Source organism: Dendrobium catenatum, unplaced genomic scaffold (assembly GCF_001605985.2).
Source record: "Dendrobium catenatum unplaced genomic scaffold, ASM160598v2 fragScaff_scaffold_1220, whole genome shotgun sequence".
Taxonomy (NCBI): Eukaryota; Viridiplantae; Streptophyta; class Magnoliopsida; order Asparagales; family Orchidaceae; genus Dendrobium; species Dendrobium catenatum.
The window spans coordinates 13798601-13804457 of record NW_021319682.1 but is presented as its reverse complement, the minus strand read 5'-3'; positions in this window follow the sequence as shown (position 1 = coordinate 13804457).

The window sequence follows — 5857 nt, the reverse complement described above, 5'->3', positions numbered from 1 at the left end:
GGGAATAAATAAATTTCAGCCGTCCATTATTTGTATGCCTATTAAATAGACTAATTAGTTAAACATTAAGTAACATGAATAATAAGTGTATCGATTAATTATTAGAATTTTGGTGTGAAATTAATTAAGATTTGCATAAATTTAATTATACTAATTAATATTTAGATGAAATTACTTATTAATTAATAAAAATAATATGACTAATTATTTAATATTTAATTGCTTATTAGACTTATTAATTAATATTTAGATGAAATTACTTATTAATTAATATTTAGATGAAATTACTTATTAATTAATAAAAATAATATGACTAATTCTTTTATATTTAACTACTGAATTTGCTAAGGCTTAAGGGAGTTTTATGGTAGAGTCTAAATATTAATATATTAAGAATTAATTTAGATATATTTTAAAGGTTAGATGATTACTACATTTGTTTCACATCGAGACCGTAAAGTTTATTTCACATTTCTTGGGGCTAAATTAATAGCCTCGTAGGCCTGGGTTACCTAGTAGCAATCGGGTTTGATTAAATTTATTTAAATTGCTTAAAATTAAAGGTGGATTAATATTAAATACTTTAGTTAGTGGCCAATTTTAAGAAATTGGTTGAGTGTTTTATTAATAAAATTAGGAAATTCTAGAATTTTATCCATTATTAGACTTTTGAATTATTAGAATTATCTAAGGGTTTTAATTAAGGGGTTAAGAAATTGACTTTTCAAATTAAAATGAATTTTGAAGATTTTAGATTTTTAATAAATATTAGACCTTATAATGAGTAGTTAGACTGTTATTATGCTTGATTAGGAGTTTTCTATGAAAAGTTATAAATTTCGGAAGTTTAGACTTAGATTTTGACTTAGGTTTGACCAAACTATTGACTTTGACAAAATTTTGATTTTTTAACATTTTTAGAAAATACTAAACCTTAATAGGAGTTGATTGCCTTTGGTTTGATTAAATTGGATTTTTCTAGAATTATTTATGATTTTTTCAAAGTTTTCTTAATTAATTGAATTTTAAAATTTGTTTAATTAGGAAGGTTTTGGGAGTTTTAATTGAAATCAACTCTAAATCTCATGGAATCACCTCCAAAGGTCAGGAATGACCCAAGGAGGTGTTTCCAAGTGTTTAGAATTTATTTGGGTTTTTTTATTAATTTTATTAATTAATTTGATTAATTGTTACTTTTTATTAGAAATCAAATAAAGGCTAGATTAGAGGTTCAGTCAAAGGGCTTTATTTTCCCTAGGTAGATAACTACATTCTGGTCATTTTGAAGTATTATTTGCATTTTTTTAACTTAATTTGGATTTATTACATTTTTTGAATTTTTTGGGTCCTCAAAGAGGATAAATTTTGATAAGGATAATTTTATGACATAATGAGCTCCAAATTCAGTAAAATTTAAAGCTATGGTTTAAAATATCACTAAGTTTACTTTGTTCAAGTTTCACCCCTATTGGGTGTGTGTACAGCTCCCTAGAAAATTTTTAAGTTTTATAGACATTTTCCTTATTATTTTCCCTAGGTGTATCTACTATTCAAATGGGCATGACACTTGGCGTGTCTAACCCTGGTACACATGCATTCACGTCACAAAAAATTCACAGAAAAATACTAAAAATCGAAGGAGTTATGAATTTTTGAATTTTTGGGTCCAAAACGGACCCATTACCTTGAAAATTCATATCACAGAAAATTACAAAGCATCTGACCCTAGAAAAAACACAGAATATGCCTAAGATGCTCAAGAACATTCCACCAAAATTTGAGATCAATTTGATCCCTGGATTGCAAGAAAATTGGAAAAAAATAAATTCAAACAAACTCAGTTTTCTTATAATCCAAAGTTCAAAACAAATTAAAATTAATTTTAATAAATACTACATTAAATTATCTTTCCAACAAGCCCAAAATTCAATTTTCTATGAATTTTAAAAGATTGGGCATTTTTTGAATTTTTTTAAAACAAATTTGAGTTAAATCAGCCGCCGGCCCAATCATTGGCGCGGTGGCATAGCATCACGGCATAGTGCCATATATCGAGCCTTGAATAAGCCACTTAACCACATTAGATCCACGATCTGACCGTTAAAACCAAATGCGATGAGATCGACAGCCGAGAGGCCACCCTGTCATCATCTTAGACCGTGGGAGGACCCGTGTTCAAATCTGGAGGGAAACCATGCGATCAGGGGGCGATGCGGCTGATTCTGGGCTGTCCGATCACACCTTCAGCGCGATCGGATGGCTCTAGTTGAACTAGAGTCAAATTTGGTCAAAATTTTTCAAATACCCATATCTTCCAAAATACTCAACAAAATCTAACAAAATTAGAAACACAACTAGAGGGCAACGTAATCTAAGAATGTCGAGAGTTTGGAAGCTCCATACATTGTAGATTTTCTATAGTTTCAAATTTGATTTCCACCTAAAAGTAAGAAAATCTTACAATCTAGCTAGTGGATTTTTGTAATCTTGGGCTCCTTTTGCTCCTACTGATGTTTGCTATAAGTTTTCTGAAGACTCTAGAGGATTTTGATGGTTGGATTGCAAGTTGTTGAAGATAGAACATTTTTTCTCTCTAGAATGGCCTCTCCTCACTAGAATAGTGATTTGAGACTTGGAAATGGTGGGGAGAAGCTTGAGAGGGCCTTAGGGAGTGCAGGAGAGTGTAGGAAGCTCTTGGAGAGTTTTTGGGGCTGCTGGAGCTTGGGACTTAGGTGAAAAATGAGCAATATATGGGATTAGGGCAAGTTCTCCTACCTTAAGCCCTTGCTTTTGAATTGTATGGCTATGATTCAATTAGGAAGGGCTTAGATGGGTGACATGTGTCCCATGTGTAGCCTAAAAATAGGAGAAAGCAGGTAATTTAAAGGAGACTTGCCTTAAGCCAAGAGAGGGGGCCCACACCCCTTTTTCCTCATTTGGCTAAACCAAGCCATGGCATGGTTAATAGAGCTGGATTATGGGTCAATTAAGAAGGGAAAAAGCTTATCTCCATCAGCCTAAAGCATATTTTGGCTTGGAGAATGGGTTTGGTTATGTGGCGTTAAGGGTGCAACCGAGTCAGGCCGACTCGCGAGCCGGCTCGAACTCGACTCGGTAACGGGCTCGATGAGTCGTGCTTAACGAGCCCGTGAGTCGAGCTCGAACACGAGTTCGAGCTCGATGCTAATCGAGCTCGAGTTTGAACATGTCTCTGACTCGACTCGTCGGCTCGACGAGCTGCTCGACGCACGCGGAAATCCAATTCTGGCAAGCGGGAAATCTAATTCTAGCAAGCGGAAATCCAGTTTTGGCGAGCGGGAAATTGAAATCTTAGAGCACGCATGGATCTAGACGACGAACGAGCTCGATACGACGTCGTCGGACGCGAATAGAGCTCGGAACGACGATGGCTTTACTCGGGACAACGATGGTTCATGGATGAGCTCGGGATGATGGATCTTGGTGGCAGAGCTCGTCCAGAGCTCGTTGAATCTCGACTTGGTGGCAGAGCTCGTCGGATCTCTTGGTGGCAGAGCTCAGGCGACGGATCATGACGGCGGAGCTCAGGAAGATGACGGACAAGCTCGTGATGACGGTTCTCGACGCCCGATGGGACTTTGAGTTCGGGATGACGAATTTAAGTGTGCAATCGAGTCAAGCCGTACGCCGACGTTGTCGTTGGAAGCAGACGTGGACGCCGGACGGTGACGAAGCAACATTGGAGACGTCGCAGAATTGGCGACGACGCGAGCACGTCCGAGCTCGAACTGCTGCTCGAGATCTCGACGAGCTTTTTTTTACTCTGTCGAGTCGAGCTCGAGCTCGACTTTTGAGCTCGACTCGAGTTCGAGCTCGAGCTCGAGCTCGGCATTTCTCAGACAAGCTCGGCTCGAACAACCGCTGACTCGAGCCCGACTCGACTCGTTTGCACCCCTATGTGGCATGATGAGGTAGCTAAGGAATGGTCTCATTTCAAGGGTTTTGTTTGACCCATTGACTTGTTAACCAGTCAATGATGACTAGGATGTGCATGAGGGAGGTCAAGAGTGCTATAGAAAATCATGTCAAGAGATTTAAAGTTAGGGTTTAGAATTTAGAGTAAATACATGACATTGGAGGGGGTTTTAACCCTTCCAAATGGGTTGACCAAGTCAACCCAAGGGGGTTTTGACTTGGATAAATTTTGGATATGCCAAGGGTGTCTAATTTACTGCTTTTGATGGGTTAAATTGATTTAAAGTAGCTTGAATGATTAAACTTGATAAGTGTTGGGTTAAAGGGTTGATTTGGTCAACTATGGTTGACTTGGTCAACCTTGTCAAACCATGAGTTGAGTTTAGGTCAAACAGATTCAAATGAGTATTTTGAGATTAATGAAAGTGATCCCATGCATTTAGTAGTTCATTTGGGTTGAAAATGGATGTTTAAATCCATTAAGAATATTTTGGTCAATCATGATTGACTTGATCAACTAGGTCAAAATAAAGAGTAAGTTTGCATCCAATGTGTTCCTAAAGTCATTTAGGATCCATTGGAATGAAATTTGGAGTTTGATATGGGTTGGAGATGTTAAAATTTGAGGAAAATACCAAAAATCCCCTTAAATGTATTTTGGTCATTTTGACCCCTAGTTAAACCTGGGTCAAATTGGGTCTGGAAAAGTGCAAGTTGCTGGACAATATGTCATGGGGGAGGCCGTGGACATTATCAAGTGGTTTGGGGAAGGTCCCAATATCATATTCCACAAAGTGGAGGGTCTAGTGGCATGGATCGTAAATTTTTGAAGATTTTGCAGCCTTTGAAAATGGATTTTATTTATGGGGTTAAAAGGGTCATATTGAGCTCAAACTTGGAGGGCTGATCTCAGATATATGTCTTAACAATAGACAATTGATAGATTTTGAATCGAAGGTCAGTTGACTAGGTTTTGAAGTGTTTTAAAAAATACTATGAAAGGCTTTCAGGACATAAACCCTTAGCCTTAGATTTTGGACTGGATTTGCCTAAGATCTAAATTGATCATAGGGTCTGGAGACTAGAAGAATCTTAGGGTCTAGAGTACAAGAATGGGTCAAAGCGACCTTATATAAAAATGAGGTCATCATCTACCACGCTAAATTAAATTCAAAATTTCCTTAAAGCCTTCCATGGGGAGCAAAAAACACCAACGACGTGGTGTCTCTGGGAGAAAAATTATAATTTCATAAACATGCAAAAAAGACCCATGGAACTCGCTCCATAAAACATGCATACTTTCACATGCTTAAAAAATACACTTAAGAACATATTTAAGGGTTCAAAATATACAAATTTAAGAATTTACGTCTTCGAATCGGACCAAAACAAGTTGATTTTAATACTAAATATGGAGGTATTACTAATAGAGTATTCTGAGAGCATTTGGATTAGTTCATTGTCATTTTTATAGATGATATTTTGGTTTATTGTAAATTTAAGGAACAATATATGGCTTATCTAAGGATTATTTTGGAGATGCTGCGGTAACATCAATTGTATGTTAAGTTCTCCAAGTGTGTGTTTTGGTTAAATTTTTTTTTCTTTTCTACGATATATGGTGAGCAGCACATGTATTTCTATAGATCCATAAATGTTCAAACTATTATTAATTGGTTGAGGCCTAGTATTATATGTTTCTATGTTCAAGTGCTTGAAATGTGTGATAAAAGGAGGAAGGAAGAGAGAAATGTTAGATAGTGTGGTGAGTATTATAAAGTTGGTAGATATTATATGTGCAATACAAGTGAAGTTATAAGGGCCTGTGCACTTATATATATATATATATATATATATGTGTGTGTGTGTGTGTGTGTGTGTGTGTGTGTGTGTGTGTGTGTGC